This window comes from Somniosus microcephalus, chromosome 23 (genome assembly GCF_052327205.1).
Source record: "Somniosus microcephalus isolate GS21.2 chromosome 23, FLI_Smic_1.0, whole genome shotgun sequence".
NCBI lineage: Eukaryota > Metazoa > Chordata > Chondrichthyes > Squaliformes > Somniosidae > Somniosus > Somniosus microcephalus.
In genome coordinates, this window is record NC_141009.1 from 70,576,876 (window position 1) to 70,599,146 (window position 22,271).

General features: G+C 51.0%; 1 pseudogene; it reads right to left on the minus strand.

Moving 5' to 3' along the window:
• Window positions 1–222: 222 nt before the first annotated feature.
• LOC147101947 (uncharacterized) overlaps window positions 223–22,271 on the minus strand; it is a 43,721-nt pseudogene continuing 21,672 nt past the window's right edge.

Sequence of the window (22,271 nt, forward strand, 5' to 3'; positions counted from 1 at the left end):
TATTGAACTGCTTCCACCGCCCTTTCAGACAGCACGTTCCAGCTGCAAGGTTTATAAAGGCAAATCCACCAAATCAGCGGAAATTCCCCAATCTCGTGTTATTTCCAGTTTCCTGATGGATCAGCTCTTCTGACCAGGGCCTGATCCCAGTGGACAAACACAGGCAGCTGACTCCAGCTGGGATTCAAGCTCACTGTCGGAATTACATATCCACGGCTGGCTTTAGTCCATTCCGTGGTTGAAGATCTGAAGCTTTTTCTTCCATTGTGCGAAATCCCACCTAAATTATGGATAAAGCAAAGTACGAAGTTCATCGAGGAGGCGAGGGTGGAATCAGCGTTAGCAGCTGCTGGGCGAGTCAGTTCAGACTGGGCCAAGGCCCCACTGGACAGATCTTCAACAGGCCGAAGCTTTCCCTGGTTACCTCCTCCCACCCACTCTATATCGCCCATTGCAAATTGATCCTTTTGCAAACGTACTGAGATAAAGCAATTAAAACAGTCGGGCCACTCCCCTCCCCCATTCACTCCCCCATTCACTACCCTCCCCCATTCACTCCCCTCCCCCACTCCCCTCCCCCACTCCCCTCCCCATTCACTCCCCCATTCACTCCCCTCCCCCACTCCCCTCCCCCATTCACTCCCCCTCCCTCACTCCCCTCCCCATTCACTCCCCTCCCCCATTCACTCCTCCATTCACTCCCCTCATTCACTCCCCCTCCCCCTCTCCCTCCTCTCCCTTTCCTCTCACTCGCCCTCCTCTCCCTCTCCTCTCCTCTCCCTCCCCTCTCCCCCCTCCCCTCTCCCTCCCCTCTCCCCCCTCCCCTCTCCCTCTCCCTCCCCTCTCCTCTGCTCTCCCTCCCCTCTCCTCTGCTCTCCCTCCCCTCTCCTCTCCCTCCCCTCTCCCTCTGCTCTCCCTCCCCTCTCCCCACTCCCTCTCACCCCTCCTTCTCCCCTCCCCGCTGAATGGCCTCCTCTAGTCCCTGTGTAACAGGCTCGAGGGGCTGAATGGCCTCCTCCTGTCCCTATGTCACAGGCTCGAGGGGCTGAATGGCCTCCTCCTGTCCCTATGTCACAGGCTCGAGGGGCTGAATGGCCTCCTCCTGTCCCTATGTAACAGGCTCGAGGGGCTGAATGGCCTCCTCCTGTCCCTATGTCACAGGCTCGAGGGGTTGAATGGGCTCCTGTTACGATGTTCCTATCCTTCAGTCAGTAACTGAGCCCGTTTGTTATCGCTGGGGTCTATTTGAGGCTGTACATGAATGTCTGGAGAGGCTGAGCCCTGATCCCAGTGGACAAGTGTTTAACACACCACACTGCCAGCTCTCATCACCAGCTGGCTAGACCTGCTCACGGAGAGAAGCCGGAGATCAGAGTGTGTGGGAAGCAGTCGTTTCACACCGGCTTTGGTTAAAGTCCGAACCAGCCTGGACCGCTCAGACACTTCACCGAGGAGACGCATTTCACAGCCAATTACCTGATGAGGAATTCCTAACAGAAAAAGAACTCTGAACAGGAGGAGCTGATTTATGTTGGGAGGAAATAACTGGGAACTCACAGAACAGGCTGCTGGGCCACTGCTGGAGTGAAAGTGTGAAAACACTGAGTGCTGAATGAACGCGTCGTGTCACATACAGCTTAAAATGTGTCCGACACATCGTCACTAACACCTTTTAAAGGGGCGGTGTGAGGACTGTTTAAAGGGACAGTGTCACAGAGCGGGGAATGTTTAAAGGGACAGTGTCACAGTGTGGGGAATGTTTAAAGGGACAGTGTCACAGTGTGGGGAATGTTTAAAGGGATAGTGTCACAGAGTGGGGAATCTTTAAAGGGATAGTGTCACAGTGCGGGGAATGTTTAAAGGTACAGTGTCACAGTGCGGGGAATGTTTAAAGGGACAGTGTCACAGTGTGGGGAATGTTTAAAGGGATAGTGTCACAGTGCGGGGAATGTTTAAAGGGACAGTGTCACAGTGTGGGGAATGTTTAAAGGGATAGTGTCACAGTGCGGGGAATGTTTAAAGGGACAGTGTCACAGTGCGGGGAATGTTTAAAGGGACAGTGTCACAGTGCGGGGAATGTTTAAAGGGACAGTGTCACAGTGTGGGGAATGTTTAAAGGGATAGTGTCACAGTGTGGGGAATGTTTAAAGGGATAGTGTCACAGAGCGGGGAATGTTTAAAGGGACAGTGTCACAGTGCGGGGAATGTTTAAAGGGACAGTGTCACAGAGCGGGGAATGTTTAAAGGGATAGTGTCACAGTGCGGGGAATGTTTAAAGGGATAGTGTCACAGTGTGGGGAATGTTTAAAGGGACAGTGTCACAGTGCGGGGAATGTTTAAAGGGATAGTGTCACAGTGTGGGGAATGTTTAAAGGGATAGTGTCACAGTGCGGGGAATGTTTAAAGGGACAGTTTCACAGTGCGGGGAATGTTTAAAGGGACAGTGTCACAGTGCGGGGAATGTTTAAAGGGACAGTGTCACAGAGCGGGGAATGTTTAAAGGGATAGTGTCACAGTGCGGGGAATGTTTAAAGAGATAGTGTCACAGTGCGGGGAATGTTTAAAGGGATAGTGTCACAGAGCGGGGAATGTTTAAAGGGATAGTGTCACATTGTGGGGCATGTTTAAAGGGATAGTGTCACAGTGCGGGGAATGTTTAAAGAGATAGTGTCACAGAGCAGGGAATGTTTAAAGGGATAGTGTCACAGTGCGGGGAATGTTTAAAGGGACAGTGTCACAGTGCGGGGAATGTTTAAAGGGATAGTGTCACAGAGCGGGGAATGTTTAAAGGGACAGTGTCACAGTGCGGGGAATGTTTAAAGGGATAGTGTCACAGAGCGGGGAATGTTTAAAGGGATAGTGTCACAGAGCGGGGAATGTTTAAAGGGATAGTGTCACAGTGCGGGGAATGTTTAAAGAGATAGTGTCACAGTGCGGGGAATGTTTAAAGGGATAGTGTCACAGAGCGGGGAATGTTTAAAGGGATAGTGTCACAGTGCGGGGAATGTTTAAAGAGATAGTGTCACAGTGCGGGGAATGTTTAAAGGGATAGTGTCACAGAGCGGGGAATGTTTAAAGGGATAGTGTCACAGTGTGGGGCATGTTTAAAGGGATAGTGTCACAGTGCGGGGAATGTTTAAAGAGATAGTGTCACAGTGCGGGGAATGTTTAAAGGGATAGTGTCACAGAGCGGGGAATGTTTAAAGGGATAGTGTCACAGTGTGGGGCATGTTTAAAGGGATAGTGTCACAGTGTGGGGCATGTTTAAAGGGATAGTGTCACAGTGTGGGGCATGTTTAAAGGGACAGTGTCACAGTGTGGGGCATGTTTAAAGGGATAGTGTCACAGAGCGGGGAATGTTTAAAGGGATAGTGTCACAGAGCGGGGAATGTTTAAAGGGATAGTGTCACAGTGTGGGGAATGTTTAAAGGGATAGTGTCACAGAGCGGGGAATGTTTAAAGGGATAGTGTCACAGAGCGGGGAATGTTTAAAGGGATAGTGTCACAGAGCGGGGAATGTTTAAAGGGATAGTGTCACAGTGCGGGGAATGTTTAAAGGGATAGTGTCACAGAGCGGGGAATGTTTAAAGGGATAGTGTCACAGAGCGGGGAATGTTTAAAGGGATAGTGTTACAGAGCGGGGAATGTTTAAAGGGATAGTGTCACAGTGTGGGGCATGTTTAAAGGGATAGTGTCACAGAGCGGGGAATGTTTAAAGGGATAGTGTCACAGTGCGGGGAATGTTTAAAGAGATAGTGTCACAGTGTGGGGCATGTTTAAAGGGACAGTGTCACAGTGCGGAGAATGTTTAAAGGGATAGTGTCACAGAGTGGGGAATGTTTAAAGGGACAGTGTCACAGTGTGGGGCATGTTTAAAGGGATAGTGTCACAGAGCGGGGAATGTTTAAAGGGACAGTGTCACAGAGTGGGGAATGTTTAAAGGGACAGTGTCACAGTGTGGGGCATGTTTAAAGGGATAGTGTCACAGAGCGGGGAATGTTTAAAGCGATAGTGTCACAGAGCGGGGAATGTTTAAAGGGATAGTGTCACAGTGTGGGGAATGTTTAAAGGGACAGTGTCACAGTGTGGGGAATGTTTAAAGGGACAGTGTCACAGTGTGGGGAATGTTTAAAGGGACAGTGTCACAGTGTGGGGAATGTTTAAAGCGATAGTGTCACAGAGCGGGGAATGTTTAAAGGGATAGTGTCACAGTGTGGGGAATGTTTAAAGGGACAGTGTCACAGTGTGGGGAATGTTTAAAGGGACAGTGTCACAGAGCGGGGAATGTTTAAAGGGATAGTGTCACAGAGCGGGGAATGTTTAAAGGGACAGTGTCACAGTGTGGGGAATGTTTAAAGGGACAGTGTCACAGTGTGGGGAATGTTTAAAGGGACAGTGTCACAGAGCGGGGAATGTTTAAAGCGATAGTGTCACAGAGCGGGGAATGTTTAAAGCGATAGTGTCACAGTGTGGGGAATGTTTAAAGGGATAGTGTCACAGTGTGGGGAATGTTTAAAGGGACAGTGTCACAGTGCGGGGAATGTTTAAAGGGATAGTGTCACAGAGCGGGGAATGTTTAAAGGGATAGTGTCACAGAGCGGGGAATGTTTAAAGGGATAGTGTCACAGAGCGGGGAATGTTTAAAGGGATAGTGTCACAGTGCGGGGCATGTTTAAAGAGACAGTGTCACAGAGCGGGGAATGTTTAAAGGGATAGTGTCACAGAGCGGGGAATGTTTAAAGGGATAGTGTCACAGTGCGGGGCATGTTTAAAGAGACAGCGTCACAGAGCGGGGAATGTTTAAAGGGACAGTGTCACAGTGCGGGGAATGTTTAAAGGGATAGTGTCACAGAGCGGGGAATGTTTAAAGGGATAGTGTCACAGAGCGGGGAATGTTTAAAGGGATAGTGTCACAGTGCGGGGCATGTTTAAAGAGACAGTGTCACAGAGCGGGGAATGTTTAAAGGGACAGTGTCACAGTGCGGGGCATGTTTAAAGGGATAGTGTCACAGAGCGGGGAATGTTTAAAGGGATAGTGTCACAGAGCAGGGAATGTTTAAAGGGATAGTGTCACAGAGCGGGGAATGTTTAAAGGGATAGTGTCACAGAGCGGGGAATGTTTAAAGGGATAGTGTCACAGTGCGGGGCATGTTTAAAGGGATAGTGTCACAGTGTGGGGCATGTTTAAAGGGACAGTGTCACAGAGCGGGGAATGTTTAAAGGGATAGTGTCACAGAGCGGGGAATGTTTAAAGGGATAGTGTCACAGTGCGGGGAATGTTTAAAGGGATAGTGTCACAGTGCGGGGAATGTTTAAAGCGATAGTGTCACAGAGCGGGGAATGTTTAAAGCGATAGTGTCACAGAGCGGGGAATGTTTAAAGGGATAGTGTCACAGTGCGGGGAATGGTTAAAGGGATAGTGTCACAGTGTGAGGACTGTTTAAAGGGATAGTGTCACAGAGCGGGGAATGTTTAAAGCGATAGTGTCACAGAGCGGGGAATGTTTAAAGGGATAGTGTCACAGTGCGGGGAATGTTTAAAGGGACAGTGTCACAGTGTGGGGCATGTTTAAAGGGATAGTGTCACAGAGCGGGGAATGTTTAAAGCGATAGTGTCACAGAGCGGGGAATGTTTAAAGCGATAGTGTCACAGAGCGGGGAATGTTTAAAGGGATAGTGTCACAGTGCGGGGAATGGTTAAAGGGATAGTGTCACAGTGTGGGGCATGTTTAAAGAGATAGTGTCACAGTGTGGGGCATGTTTAAAGGGATAGTGTCACAGTGCGGAGAATGTTTAAAGGGATAGTGTCACAGTGCGGGGAATGTTTAAAGGGATAGTGTCACAGTGCGGGGCATGTTTAAAGAGATAGTGTCACAGAGCGGGGAATGTTTAAAGAGATAGTGTCACAGTGTGGGGCATGTTTAAAGAGATAGTGTCACAGTGTGGGGCATGTTTAAAGAGATAGTGTCACAGAGCGGGGAATGTTTAAAGCGATAGTGTCACAGAGCGGGGAATGTTTAAAGCGATAGTGTCACAGAGCGGGGAATGTTTAAAGGGATAGTGTCACAGTGCGGGGAATGGTTAAAGGGATAGTGTCACAGTGCGGGGAATGTTTAAAGGGACAGTGTCACAGTGTGGGGCATGTTTAAAGAGATAGTGTCACAGTGTGGGGCATGTTTAAAGAGATAGTGTCACAGTGCGGAGAATGTTTAAAGCGATAGTGTCACAGAGTGGGGAATGTTTAAAGGGATAGTGTCACAGTGCGGGGAATGTTTAAAGGGACAGTGTCACAGTGTGGGGCATGTTTAAAGAGATAGTGTCACAGTGTGGGGCATGTTTAAAGAGATAGTGTCACAGTGTGGGGCATGTTTAAAGGGACAGTGTCACAGTGCGGAGAATGTTTAAAGGGATAGTGTTACAGTGCGGGGAATGTTTAAAGAGATAGTGTCACAGTGCGGGGAATGTTTAAAGGGATAGTGTCACAGTGCGGAGAATGTTTAAAGGGATAGTGTCACAGTGCGGTGAATGGTTAAAGGAATAGTGTCACAGTGCGGGGAATGTTTAAAGGGATAGTGTCACAGTGCGGAGAATGGTTAAAGGGATAGTGTCACAGTGCGGTGAATGGTTAAAGGGATAGTGTCACAGTGCGGGGAATGGTTAAAGGGATAGTGTCACAGTGCGGGGAATGTTTAAAGGGATAGTGTCACAGTGCGGTGAATGGTTAAAGGGATAGTGTCACAGTGCGGTGAATGGTTAAAGGGATAGTGTCACAGTGCGGGGAATGGTTAAAGGGATAGTGTCACAGTGCGGGGAATGTTTAAAGGGATAGTGTCATAGTGCGGTGAATGGTTAAAGGGATAGTGTCGCAGAGCGGGGAATGTTTAAAGGGATAGTGTCACAGTGCGGGGAATGGTTAAAGGGATAGTGTCACAGTGCGGGGAATGTTTAAAGGGATAGTGTTACAGTGCGGGGAATGGTTAAAGGGATAGTGTCACAGTGCGGGGAATGTTTAAAGGGATAGTGTCACAGTGCGGGGCATGTTTAAAGAGATAGTGTCACAGTGCGGGGCATGTTTAAAGGGACAGTGTCACAGTGCGGGGAATGTTTAAAGGGATAGTGTCACAGTGCGGGGAATGTTTAAAGGGATAGTGTTACAGTGCGGGGACTGTTTAAAGGGACAGTGTCACTTTGCGGGGAATGATTAAAGCAAAAGTGTCACAGTGCGGAGACTGTTTAAAGGGATAGTGACACAGTAAGAGAAATGTTTAAAGAGATAGTGTCACAGTGCAGGGAATGTTTAAAGGGATAGTGTCACAGTGCGGGGCATGTTTAAAGGGATAGTGTCACAGTGCGATGAACTTTTAATGGGATAATGGCACAGTGCGAAGAATGTTTAAAGAGATAGTGTCACAGTGCAGGGAATGTTTAAAGGGATAGTGTCACAGTGCGGGGCATGTTTAAAGGGATAGTGTCACAGTGCAGGGAATGTTTAAAGGGATAGTGTCACAGTGCGGGGAATGTTTAAAGGGATAGTGTCACAGTGTGGGGCATGTTTAAAGGGACAGTGTCACAGTGTGGGGAATGTTTAAAGGGATAGTGTCACAGTGCGATGAACTTTTAATGGGATAATGGCACAGTGCGAAGAATGTTCTCCACAGAGCAGCGGCGGCAGGCAGGCGGACCTATGGGGAACGAGGTGAGTGAGGCAGCGGTTAAAAAGCGGCTCCGAGACCAGGTAGGCCTCAGAGCAGCGGCGGCAGGCAGGCGGACCTGCGAGGGACGAGGCGGCTGAGCGGCGGCAGTTTAAAAAGCGGCTCCGAGACCAGGTAGGTTTACGAATCTCCAGTCTCCGAGCTCAGAGGGAGGGAGAGAAGTAAAAAGTAATCGAAGTGTGACGTCACCAGAAAGCAGGTAGTATTTCATAGAGTCATAGAGTCATAGAGTTATACAGCACAGAAAGAGGCCCTTCGGCCCATCGTGTCTGCGCCGGCCATCAAGCCCTGTCTAATCTAATCCCATTTTCCAGCATTTGGTCCATAGCCTTGTATGCAATGGCATTTCAAGTGCTCATCCAAATGCTTCTTGAATGTTGTGAGGGTTCCTGCCTCTACCACCCTTTCAGGCAGTGAGTTCCAGACTCCAACCGCCCTCTGGGTGAAAAAGTTCCTCCTCAAATCCCCTCTAAACCTCCTGCCCCTTACCCTGAATCTATGCCCCCTTGTTATTGACCCCCCTACTAAGGGGAAAAGTTCCTCTTTATCTACCCTATCCATGCCCCTCATCATTTTGTACACCTCAATCAGGTCCCCCCTCAGCCTTCTTTGCTCCAAGGAAAACAACCCCAGCCTGTTTAGTCTTTCTTCATAGCTGAGGCGCTCCATCCCAGGTAACATCCTGGTGAATCTTCTCTGCACCCTCTCCAAAGCAATCACACCCTTCCTATAGTGAGGCAACCAGAACTGCACACAGTACTCCAGCTGTGGCCTTACCAGCGTTTTGTACAGCTCCATCATAACCTCCCTGCTCTTATATTCTATGCCTCGGCTAATGAAGGCAAGTATCCCATATGCCTTTTTAACCACCTTATCTACCTGTTCTGCTGCCTTCAGGGATCTATGTACATGTACACCAAGGTCCCTCTGACCCTCTGTGCTTCCTAGGGCCCTACCACTCATTGTGTATTCCCTTGCCTTATTTGTCCGTCCAAAATGCATCACCTCGCACTTTTCAGGGTTAAATTCCATTTGCCACTTTTCCGCCCATCTGACCAACCCGTTTATATCGTCCTGTAGCCGGAGGCTTTCCTCCTCGCAATTTACCACCCCACCAATTTTCGTGTCATCTGCGAACTTACTGATCATACCTTTTACATTCTCATCCAAATCATTTATGTAGATCACAAACAGCAAGGGACCCAGCACCGATCCCTGAGGTACCCCACTGGACACAGGCTTCCAGTCACAAAAGCAACCTTCGACCATCACCCTCTGCCTCCTGCCACTCAGCCAGTTTAGGATCCAACGCGCCAAGGCACCCTGGATCCCATGGGCTCTTACCTTCTTGACCAGTCACCTATGCGGGACTTTGTCAAAAGCCTTACTGAAGTCCATGTATACCACATCCGCAGCATTTCCCTCATCCACACACCTAGTCACCCCCTCGAAAAATTCAATCAGATTGGTCAGACATGATTTACCCTTGACAAAGCCATGCTGACTATCCCCGATTAATCCTTGCCTCTCCAAGGGGAGACTAATTTTGTCCCTCAGAATTTTTTCCAATAATTTCCCTACCACAGATGTTAGGCTCACTGGCTTGTAATTCCCTGGTTTATCCCTGCTACCCTTCTTGAATAATGGTGCTACATTAGCTGTTCTCCAGTCCTCTGGTACATCCCCTGTGGCCAGAGAGGTTCTGAAAATTTGTGTCAGAGCCCCTGCAATCTCCTCCTTTGCCTCACACAGCAGCCTGGGATACATCTCGTCCAGGCCTGGGGATTTATACATTTTTTGGCCTGCTAAAACCGCTAGTACCTCCTCCCTCTCGATGCTAATATGTTCAAGTATATCACAGTCCCCTTGCCCGATTTCGATGTCTACATCGTCTTTCTCCACAGTGAACACAGATGCAAAAAATTCATTTAAAACCCCGCCTACATCATCTGGCTCTACACACAGATTGCCACTTTGGTCCCTAATGGGCCCTACCCTTTCCCTGGTTATCCTCTTGCCCTTAATATACTTATAAAACACCTTAGGATTTTCTTTTATTTTGCTCGCCAGTGTTATTTCATGGCCCCTCCTCGCTCTCCTAATTTCTTTTTTAAGTATGCCCCTGCACTTTTTATACTCCTCTAGGGCTTCCTCCGTCTTTAGTCTTTTGTAACTGCCAAAAGCCCCCCTTTTTTTCCTAATGCATTTTTGTACATCCCTTGTCATCCAAGGTTCCCTTTGCTTGTTGGTCCCACCCTTGACCTTTACAGGAACATGTTGGCGTTGTACTCTCTCTATTTCCCTTCTGAAAGTCTCCCACTGCTTTGATGTGGATTTTCCTATAAGTAGCTGCTCCCAGTCCACTTTGGCCAGATCCTGCCTTATCATATTAAAATCGGCCTTCCCCCAATTTAGAGCCCTTATTTCCGGGCCGTCTTTGTCTTTTTCCATGACCACCTTAAATCTCACCGAATCATGGTCACTGTCGCCAAAATGCTCTCCTACTGACACTTCCACCACTTGCCCGGCTACATTCCCTAGAATTAGGTCCAGTACCGCCCCCTCTCTTGTAGGACTTTCTACATGTTGGCTCAAAAAGCTCTCCTGGATGCACTTTAAGAATTCTGCACCCTCTAAGCCTTTCACACTCTGACTATCCCAATTAATATTGGGAAAGTTGAAATCCCCCACTATTATTACCCTATTATTTTCGCACTTCTCTGAGATTTGCCTACATATCTGTTCCTCTATCTCCCCCTGACTGTTTGGGGGCCTATAGTACACTCCCAGCAAAGTGCTTGCCCCCTTTTTGTTTTTAAGTTCTACCCATATGGCCTCATTAGAGGAACCCGCTAATATATCATCCCTCCTTACAGCAGTAATTGACTCCTTAACTAATATTGCGACACCTCCTCCTCTTTTACCCCCCCCCCCCTGTCTCGCCTGAAGATTCTATACCCCGGAATATTGAGCTGCCAGTCCTGACCCTCCCTCAACCATGATTCTGTGATAGCAACAATATCGTACTCCCATGTGTTCAACAACAACTTCAGTTCATCCACCTTATTTGCAAGACTCCTTGCATTAAAATAAATGCCTTCCAGCCTTGCCATATTCCCTTTTGCCTTCACATATTTGCTCTGCCTTCCCAGCTGACTTGTTTTTTCCTCCGTATTTGGCTGTAAATCACCGCCTACTATAGCTCCACTCTGTATCCCATCCCCCTGCCAAGTTAGTTTAAACCCCCCCCCAACAGTGCTAGCAAACCTCCCCGCAAGGATATTGGTCCCCCTCTGGTTCAGGTGTAAACCGTCCGACTTGTACAAGTCCCACCTTTCCCAGAAGCAGACCCAGTGATCCAGGAAACTAAAGCCCTCCCTCCTGCACCATCCCTTTAGCCACGCATTCATCTGTTCTATTTTCCTATTCCTATACTCACTAGCACGTGGCACCGGGAGTAATCCAGAGATTACAACCTTTGAGGTCCTGCTCTTTAATCTTCTACCTAGCTCCCTAAATTCTTGCTGCAGGACCTCATCCCTCTTTTTACCTATGTCGTTGGTACCAATGTGGACCACGACCCCTGGTTGTTTGCCCTCCCCCTCCAGAATGCCCTGCAGCCGCTCAGTGACATCCTTGACCCTGGCACCAGGGAGGCAACAAACCATCCTGGATTCACGTCTACGGCCACAGAAACGCCTATCTGTTCCCCTGACTATAGAATCCCCTACCACTATTGCTCTCCCACTCTTTTTCCTCCCTTCCTGGGCAGCAGGAGCACCCCCAGTGCCAGGAAGTTGGCTGCTGCTGCCTTCCCCTGATAAGTCATCCCCCCCAACAGCATCCAAAGCGGTATACCTGGTTGAAAGGGGGATGGCCACAGGGGTCCCCTGCACTACCTGCCTGCTTCTATTGTTCCGCCTGGTGGTCACCCATTTCCCTTCTGCCTGTGCAGCCCTACCCTGTGGTGTGACCAACTCACTGTACGAGTAATTCGCGACCCTCTCAGCATCGCGAATGCTCCACAACCCACCCACCCGCAGCTCCAGTGCCCCAAGACGGCCTGTTAGTAGCTGCAGCTGGATGCATTTCTGGCACACGTGTTGGTCAGGGACACTGGCAGCATCCCTGAATTCCCACATAGAGCAAGAGGAGCATATCACGGGGCTGGGCTCTCCTGGCATGACCTACCCCTTTAATCAATTTAAATTAAATTAATTCAACACCACCAGTAAAGTAAGCCTTACCTGGTCTCTGGAGCCCTTTGTAGGCCCGCTCTACCGCTGAAGCACCCGCCGAAGCTCTGAGGCCTTGCCTCACCTGACTCCCTGACTCACCCAACTCTCAGCACTCTGCTGAAACCGCACTCCGTGCAAAATCGCACTTCAAAGCCTGTTTTTATAGGCCCTGAAACAAAGACTTGCTGAGCCCAGCTACAGGGGAACCAGGTTAACCAGATTACTCCAGTTTCCCTTGTTAACTGCCTTCAGCTGCTCTGAGTTGTAGGACTTGTTTATTCGTTTTTAACCCTGCTTAAAGCTGGGAAATTTAGATTTTAAACAGTAAACAGTACACAGTAAATGTGAAACAAACAAAAGTTTGATTTCAGCAACCAGTTAAGACTCCCTGACTCACCCAACTCTCAGCACTCTGCTGAAACTGCACCCAGTGCAAAATCGCACTTCAAAGCCTCTCTTTTCGTTGGTACCTATATGCACCACGACAACTGGCTGTTCACCCTCCCCTTCCAAAATGTTCTGCAGCCGCTCTGAGACATCCTTGACCCTTGCACCAGGGAGGCAACACACCACCCTGGAGTCTCGTTTGCGGCCGCAGAAACGCCTATCTATTCCCCTTAAAATCCCCTATTACTATAGCTCTACCCCTCTTTTTCCTCCCGTCCTGTACAGCAGAGCCACCCCTGGTGCCAGGAAGTTGGCTGCTGTTGCCTTCCACTGATAAGCCATCCCCCCCAACAGTACTCAAAGTGCTCTTTTTAAACTTTAACTCTGTGGTTTATAGTCACTAAGGTCTCTCTGGTGTAGCGGGGACTGTTGGTAAACCATTTAACTGTAGTGTAATTGGTGGGATTGATTTGATTTAATTTAATTTCAATTAATTAAAGGGTAAGTCATGGCAGGACAGCCCTGTGCCATGGTATGCTCCTCCTGCGCTATGTGGGAACTCAGGGACACTTCCTGTGTCCCTGACAACTACATGTGCAGGAAGTGTGTCCAGCTGCAGCTACTGACAGACCGCATTGCGGCGCTGGAGCTGCGATTGGATGCATACTGGAGCATTCACGATGCTGAGGACGTCGTGAATAGCATGTTTAGGGAGTTGGACACACCGCAGGTAGACGTTGGACAGGCAGAAAGGGAAGGGGTGTCCAACAGGCAGAGTACTAAGCGCAGGCAGGTAGTGCAGGGGTCCCCTGTGGACATCCCCTTCTCAAACAGATACACCACTTAGAGTACTGTTGGGGGGGATGGCTTATCAGTGGAAGGCAACAGCAGCCAACTTCCTGGCACCAGGGGTGGCTCTGCTGTACAGGACGGGAGGAAAAAGAGGGGTAGAGCTATAGTAATAGGGGATTTTAAGGGGAATAGATAGGCGTTTCTGCGACCGCAAACGAGACTCCAGGGTGGTGTGTTGCCTCCCTGGTGCAAGGGTCAAGGATGTCTCAGAGCGGCTGCAGAACATTTTGTAAGGGGAGGGTGAACAGCCAGTTGTCATGGTGCATATAGGTACCAACGATATAGGTAAAAACCAGGATGAGGTCCTAAAAGCTGAATATAGGGAGTTAGGAGGTTGTAGGAGTCTACGTACTCCTAGCAAAAAATACTGAACTCGGAGAGGTTCAACAGAAAAGGTTTAATTGTTGAGACTGCATGTTGAACACAAAAATGGCGTCAGAGACTACACCAAGTCCGACTGCCTTTCATCAGTCCACAGCTTTGACTCCTCCTCCCCCGCTCTGGGCTTAACTATGTTGCAGATCGAGTTTCTTAAAGGTGTGATCCTTCTTAAAGGCATGAAGCCTGATTTATAGTCTACGGACCGAAAAGCGGATTGTGTCCTTTCTGTGATCGGTACGCCACACAGCTTCCCCCAGAATCCACTAGTAGGGAGTGTACGAACCGGCGTGGTGGCTTGATGGCACGGCCGGAACGGCTCTTGGCGGTTGGTGTCGGGAGCGGGGCGGTCGGATGCGTCGGGCTCTTAGGCGGTCAGCCCCGCGGTGGGGGTTGGCCCACTTGAATGGGTTCAGCGGGCTCTAGGTGCGCCAGCTTGAGCCGGTCGACCGACACCTTGTCAGTTCTGCCGCCCACTTCGAGGAGGAAGAACTTGTTCCCCGTCTGGAGTACCTTGTAGGGTCCGTCGTATGGTGGCCGTAGAGGTCCTCGGTGGGCGTCATGGCGCACGAAAACAAATTTGGCCATGTGCAGGCTAGGTGGTACGCGGGTTGCTGGTTCGCCGTGCCGGCCGGTGGGTACCGGAGCGAACTGTTGTGCTCGGTTGGCGAAAGTGCGGCGTTGCTGGTCAGCCGACCAGGGGGTCGTGGCGGTGGGCAGGAACTCTCCGGGTACGCGCAGCGGCTGGCCGTACACGAGTTCCGCCGCTGAGGCTTGCAGGTCTTCCTTGACCGCGGAGCGTAGGCCAAGTAGCAGCCCACAGATCAGAGGTGAACTGCAGGCCTCTATCCGACGTCATGTCGGAGGGGATGCCGAACCGAGCGACCCAGGTACCGATGAACGCCCTCGCGATGTCGGCGGTGGTGGTGGACGTCAGTGGAATGGCCTCGGGCCAGCGGGTGGTACGGTCCACGATTGTCAGCAGGTGCGTGTGACCTTGTGATGGCGGCAGGGGGCTGACGAGGTCGATGTGGACGTGGTCAAACCTTCTTTCTGGCACGGTGAACTCCTCGAGTGGGGCTTTGACGTGCTGGTGGATTTTGGCACGCTGGCAAGCTATGCAGGATCTGGACCAGATGCGCACATCTTTGCGCAGGCCGTGCCAGACAAATCGGTTGGCCACCAGTCTAATGGATGCGCGGGTGCCGGGGTGTGAGAGGCCATGGACGATGTCGAACACCCGTTTTCGCCAGGACGCCGGGACTACGGGGCGGGGTTGCGCCAAGGAGGTGTCGCATTTGACTGTGACGGCGGACGGGCCGCAGGCGACGTCGGTCAGTCGCAGCCCTGGGAGGGTTGTGGGCGCGGAGAGCAGATCGGGGTCGGTGCGTTGCTCCGCTGCCAGTTGAGCATAGTCCACTGCCAGGTGGGCGCCGTGGACGGCGGGGCGGGATAGTCAGTTGGCCACCACGTTGTCTCGACCGGAGACGTGCCAGATGTCCGTGGTGAATTCGGACACCGCGGTGAGCTGGCGTTGTTGCCTGGCTGACCACGGGTCCGCAGATTTCGCCATCGCGAATGTCAGGGGTTTGTGGTCGACAAACGCGGTGAAGGGGCGGCCCTCCAGAAGAAATCTAAAATGGCGGACTGCCAGGTACAGTGCGAGGAGCTTGCGGTCAAAGGCGCTGTATTTGCCCTCCGGGGGGTGCAGTTGGCGGGTGTAAAAAGGCCAGCGGTTGCCAGGCCCCGTCGACCCACTGTTCGTACACGGCGCCGACCGCGTGGTCGGAGGCGTCCATGGTGAGGGCCACCCTGGCGTTGGGCTGTGGGTGAGCGAGCATGGTGGTGTCGGCGAGCGCCTTTTTGGTCGAGTCGAAAGCGGTCAACATGTCCGCCGACCACTCGATCACCATTCTGTCTTTCTTACCCTGGAGGGCTTCGTATAGGGGCCACATGAGGGAGGCCGCTCCGGGAATGAAGCGGTTGTAAAAGTTGATCATCCCCAAGAACTCCTGGAGGCCTTTGATGGTGGTAGGCCGGGGGAACTGCTGGACGGCTTGCACCTTGGCGGGCAGGGGAATGGCTCCGTCCTGCGTGATGTGGTGGCCGAGGAATTCGATCCTGCTGAGGCCGAATTGGCACTTGGCTGGGCTGATGATGAGCCCGTGCTCACTGAGCCACTGGAACAGAGTGCGGAGGTGCTCGATGTGTTCCTGCTTGGAGGAACTAGCTACCAGGATGTCATCCAGGTAGACAAAGAGGAACTTCAGGTCTCGGAGGACCGAGTCCATGAGCCGCTGGAAGGTCTGGGCCGCGTTTTTGAGGCCAAAGGGCATTCGGAGGAACTCGAATAGCCCAAAAGGGGTGATTATGGCCGTCTTGGGAACGTCCGTGGGGTGGACTGGCACCTGATGGTAACCGCGCACCAGGTCGACTTTGGAGAAGACTGAGCGGCCGGCCAGTCTAGCTGAGAAGTCTTGAATGTGTGGTATGGGGTACCGATCCGGCGTGGTGGCGTCGTTTAGGCGCCGGTAGTCCCCGCAGGGGTGCCATCCCCCGTCAGGTTTGGTGACGATGTGGAGTGGGGAGGCCCAGGGGCTGTTGGAGCGGCGGATGATGCCGAGCTGTTCCATTGTGGCGAACTCGGCCCGCGCGATCTCCAGCTTGGCCGGTCCAGCCTGCGGGCGTGGGCACACACCGGTGGGCCTGTGGTGGGGATGAAGTGTTCTACCCCATGCTTAGCGACTTTCGCGGACAAGGTCGGGTTGGTGAGGGCTGGGAACTCAGCCAGGAGTGCTGAGTAGTCGTCCGTTGAGCGGGCGCGGCACTGCCACGCCATTTCGGCGGGTTGGGAGGGAGGCCATGGCGCCCGGGATAGGTGACATGGTGTTCATGTCCACGAGGCGGCGCCGAGGCATGTCGACCAACAGGCCATGGGCGCACAGGAAATCTGCACCGAGGAGCGGGGAGAGCACCTTGGCGGTGATAAACTCCCAGTGGTAGCGGCGGCCTGCGAGGTCGATGGTGACGGTGCGGGTGCCGTACGTCCGGATATCGGTGCCGTTGGCAGCAGCCAGCGCAGGGCCGCGGCTGCCTTGCTGGATCTCGAGGGCGGACGTGGGGATGATGCTGCGCTGCGCGCCCGTGTCACATAGGAAACGGCGTCCGGAGGCGCTGTCCGTAACGTACAGCAGCGCGCCTGCTTGCCCCACAACCATCATGTAGGCCGGTGTGGGGGCGGTTGGAAACGTGCAGGGATGGCTGCAGCGGCGTGCCCGTGCGCCGAACCGGGTATGGAAGTAGCAGTAGCCCTGGGTCGGAGGGCTTGGGGGACGTGGGGGCCTGGGGGGCCTCGTGGCCGAGCTGTGTGGCCACGTGATAGAGGGTGGAGCGCGCGCCGACGCTGCGGAGGCCAGGTCGGGGGTGACGGCGTGGTTGGAGCCGGCGGACAGGAGCTTATCGGTTTCGGCGGCCAGGGCCTCGAGGTCCGTGAGGCTGGACGCCACGATCACCGGGCGGATGCTGGGGGGTAGTTGGCGGATAAAGAGCGTGCGGAAGAGGGAGCCGGGTGGTTTCTCGTTGGTCAGAGCAAGCATGTGTGAGAGCAAGTCTGACGGCGTGGAATCACCGAGGCCCGGGAGGTCGAGGAGGTGGCCGTTGCGCACGAATTGGGAGGCTGTGAATTTTTTAAGGAGCACGGCCTTGAGATGTGCGTACTTGCCTTCCTCCAAAGGGTTTTGTAGTGTTGTCCAGACTTTCGTGATTGTGGAGCTGCCCAGGGAGGCGAGGAGGTAGTCATACATTGTTGCGTCGGCGGTGATGCCGCGGAGTCGGAATTGCGGTTCGGCTTGAAGGAACCAGGCGGTGGCTAGGTTCTCCCAGAACTCCGGCAGCTTCACAGAAACTGCATTTGTGTCAGCCATGGTTACGCTTAGGAGTCGCCCTGAGCGTCGGGGTCACCAATGTAGGAGTCTACGTACTCCTAGCAAAAAATACTGAACTCGGAGAGGCTCAACAGAAAAGGTTTAATTGTTGAGACTGCATGTTGAACACAAAAATGGCGTCAGAGACTACACCAAGTCTGACTGCCTTTCATCAGTCCACAGCTTCGACTCCTCCTCCCCCGCTCTGGGCTTAACTATGTTGCAGATCGAGTTTCTTAAAGGTGTGATCCTTCTTAAAGGCATGACGCCTGATTTATAGTCTACGGACCGAAAAGCGGATTGTGTCCTTTCTGTGATCGGTACGCCACAAGGTAAATGAAAAAATAGGACCTCAAAGGTAGTAATAACAGGATTGCTACCAGTGCCACGTGCTAGTCAGTGTAGAAATGGAAGGATATTTCAGATAAATACGTGGCTAGAGGAATGGTGCCAGGTGGAGGGATTCAAGTTCCTGGGACATTGGAACCGGTTCTCGGGGAGGTGGGACCAGTTCAAACTGGACGGTTTGTGTTGTGTCTGTGTATAATAAGACACAGACTGCAGGAGAAACAGTACAACAGGTGTTTACTGAATGAGGGTTACTCTAGAACTAACTGTACAGATCACTACTCAGGGTTTATATACAGGTGTGGTCACTGCCGGTACTACAGTATACAGGAGCTGTAAAAAGTAGTTCTCTCCCTTAAAGGTACATACATTACAGTTCCTCCCCTTTTAGATTAACAGTACCATAACACTCATTTAACAATTAAATATCAAACTAATTACAATTAACACTTTTAACATGCAACATTAGCTGAAAATAGTCTATTTATAACTTCAGTCTTTGGGGAGGCTTCCTGATTCTTTCTGGATAACGCCTTTCCCGAGTGTCTCGCTCTTGGTGCGGAGGCGATTCTCGCACCCTGTCGTCAGTTGATTCATCAGCTTCCAATGCTATTGTTTCTGAGGTAGATGCGACCTGTACATTGGGTTCCTCACCAGGTACGTATGGCTGAGACATGGGGTTGGCTCGTTCCTGTGACTCTAGGATCTGGTCAGCATGGCGTCTCACAATGTTCTCCCCAACATCCACTGTGTACATTAGTGGCCCCTGCCGTGTGCCATTTCTCTGTTCGGTAGTCGCGGGCCAAGACTGGTTGCCCTACATTGAAGCTCCTTGTCGGCTTCTCATTGATGTGCTGGAATTGCTTACTCTCAACATCTCTTCGTACATTTGGTCTGAGCAAATCCAGACGAGATCTCAACCTTCGGTTAAAGAACATCATGGCCGGGGCCTGGTTGGTGACTGCATGTGTCGCATTTCTGTAGGCTAACAGGAAATTGTCCACCTTATGCTGCAGTGGAATGTCATCATCGCACATGGCCTTTACTGCTTTTTTAAAGGTTTGTACGAACCTCTCAGCCAATCCATTTGTGGCTGGATGATACGGGGCGGATGTGTAATGCCTTACCCCATTCCTTTTCATAAATCTTCGAAACTCTTCGGACACAAACTGTGGTCCGTTATCAGAGCAAATCTGCTCTGGCAAGCCGTTCCTGGCAAAAATGGTCCGTAGGACTGCAATAGTTTTCTCCATGGTGGTGGAGGACATTTTGATCACATCAGGCCATTTCGAGTGCGCATCCACGGCTATTAAAAACATTGAGTCCAGGAATGGACCAGCAAAATCAATATGCACCCATTGCCATGGAGATGAGGGCCACTCCCATGGGTGTAGAGGGGCATGTGGTGGTGCATTTTGGACCTTCTGGCATCCTGAGCAGCTCTTTGTCAGGTCTTCGATTTGCTGATCGATCCCCGGCCACCACACATAAGCCCTAGCAAGGCTTTTCATTTTCACCCCTCCCAGATGACCTTCGTGAAGGTCATTGAGCACTCTCTCCCTTAACTTGAGTGGAATTACCACTCGGGATCCACACATCAAGGTCCCCTGGCATACTGACAGCTGTTCTCTTCTGGATGAGAATGCTGGCAACAGTGAGTCGCCATGTGTTGGCCATCCCTTCACCGTCAAATCATATACCCGAGACAGTGTCGGGTCATTTCGGGTCTCCTTCTCTATACCAGCATTAGTTACTGGCAAGCATTCAATTATAGTCGAATGAAATATTTCGACAGGATCCACTGCTGGTGCTTCCTCCGCAGTAGGCAGTGGCAGGCGTGATAGCCCATCAGCGTTTCCATGCTGTTTCGTGCCCTTATACTCGATTTCATATTGGTGCGCCCCTAGAAAAAGGGACCATCTTTGTAGCCGTCGCGCAGTCATCACCGGAACGCCCTTCTTTGGATTAAAGATGGAGACAAGTGGTTGGTGGTCAGTCAGCAAGCCCGTGCAGATAGTAATTGAACGTTTTCACTCCCCACACTAGGCTGAGGGCCTCCCTGTCAATCTGGGCGTAGTTACGCTCGGCTGAGGTTAGTGACCGAGACGCAAAGGCTACTGGCCTCTCCGAGCCGTCCGGGAATTTGTGCGACAGCACCGCTCCAATGCCATAGGGTGATGCATCACACGCCAACCGAATTGGTAGTGCTAGGTTGAAATGAGCCAACACCCCTTTTGATGTGATCAATGCTTTGCTCTTCTGGAAAGCTCATTTACATTCGTCACTCCACTTCCATGGTACCCCCGTTTGCAGTAGGGTGTTCAGTGGGTGTAGAACGGTAGACAAATTCGGCAAGAACTTATGGTAGTAGTTCACCAGCCTGAGGAACGACCTCAGTTGTGACACATTTTCCGGTGCTGGAGCCTTGACTACTGCCTCAATCTTTTCAGGGGACTTATGTAACCCCTCTTTATCAATAACGTGGCCACAATACGAGATCTGCTTCTGGAAAAACTCGCATTTGTGGCGATTAGCTCGGAGCCCATATTCCTTCAATCTAGTGAGCACCTGCTCCAGGTTGGCGAGGTGATCACTGTCATTTTCGCCCGTGACCAGGATGTCGTCCAAATAACACTGGGTCCCTGGAATCCCTTGCAGGACTTGTTCCATTGCCCTTTGCCAAATAGCCGGAGCTGATGCTACCCCGAACACCAGCCGGTTGTATTGGTAGAGACCTTTATGAGTGTTGATCGTGAGGTACTGTTTCGAGGCTTCTTCTACCTCCATTTGCAGGTACGCCTGGGCCAGATCAATCTCAGTGAAGCGCTTCCCTCCAGATAGCGAGGCGAAAGTACCTTCAATCCGCGGAAGCGGATATTGTACAGTGTGAAGGACTGGGTTCACTGTCACATTAAAGTCCCCACAGATGCGAACCTTCTTTGGTTCTCCAGGCATATTACTCAACGACCTCTTCATTACAGGGACAATGGGTGTAGCCCACTCGCTCCAGCCCACTTTGGACAGTACTCCTGAACGTTCCAAACCTTCCAGCTCTGCTTCGACAGCTGGGCGGATCGCATAAGGTACCGGTCTGGCCTTAAAAAACTTTGGGCTTGCATTTTCCTCTATTTTGATCATCGCTGTTATGCCTTTTAGTGTTCCGAGTCCCTGCTGGAACACTTCTTGTGCGTCAGTTAGCATTTTTGACAGTCGTCCAGGTGTGATGTCGTCATCCTTTTTGGCATCTACAGTCAGTGCTTGTATGGAATGCCAATCTAGCTGTATCTTCCGGACCCATTCATGTCCTAGTAGTGGTGGTCCTCCATCTGGCAATACATATAGGTCCATTTTTGGTGTTTCCTTGCTGTTATATATAACGTTCACCCTTACTTTTCCTTTGGGGTAGACTTTTTGCCCCGTGTACGTCTTCAAGACAATCTTTGTATCTCTCAAGGGTATATGTGAGAAGAGTCGCTTGTAGTCCCTTCGGTTTATGACTGTTAGGGCTGATCCTGTGTCCAATTCCATTTTCACTTGGACTCCTGCTATCTTGAGCATGACCCAGATAGTTTGGTGATCCTCCGTTTTGATCACATTATGTAGTTTCAGACAAACCAGCTCCTTGCTTCCGGAGTCTGTATCACTTTTCTGTTCGTCTGACCGACTCTCCGTCACCTTATGTACCTTCTTGTACTTCTCCTGTGGAGATTTCTTGCTGCTGGTTTTCTTTCCCGACCTGCAGACTCTTGCTATGTGTCCTACTTTTCCACACTGTCTGCACACTTTGTCCTTGAAGCAGCAATCACTTTGGTCGTGTGTTGTTCTGCCGCAGCGATAGCACTTCACTGTTCCGTATGACATTTCGTTTGTGCCATATTCTTGCGGTCTCCATTGTATCTCTGCAGCACCCCGTGCTGCTGCTTCATGTGATACTGCAATGCTGAAAGCCTTGTCCAGCGTAAGATCCTTTTCTGATAGAAGCCGTTTCTGGGTTCCTTCATTTTGAAGCCCACACACAAACTTGTCCCTTAAAGTATCTGCTAGTCCCGTTCCAAACTGGCAGTGTTTCGATAGCTTGCGCAGTTCCGTTAAATACTCAGCATTACTTTCATCTTTATGCTGGTTCCTTTTGTGAAACTTAAATCTTTCTGCTACCAGCAGCGGTGTGGGGTTTAAGTGGTCCTGTTGGATTGACACTATGTTTTCAAAATCCTTTTCTACTGGCTTCTCTGTGGCTACTAGGTTTCGTAGTAAGCCATACGTTTTTGCACCCATTGAATTCAACAATACCAGCGCTTTCTTGTCATCTGGCACTTCATTCGCCTTGCAGTATACTTCTATGCGTTCGACATATGTCGTCCAATCTTCAACTTAATTGTTGAACGCTGTGATACTGCCACTCTTCGGCATTTTTGGGTGTGGTTAGACTGGCTT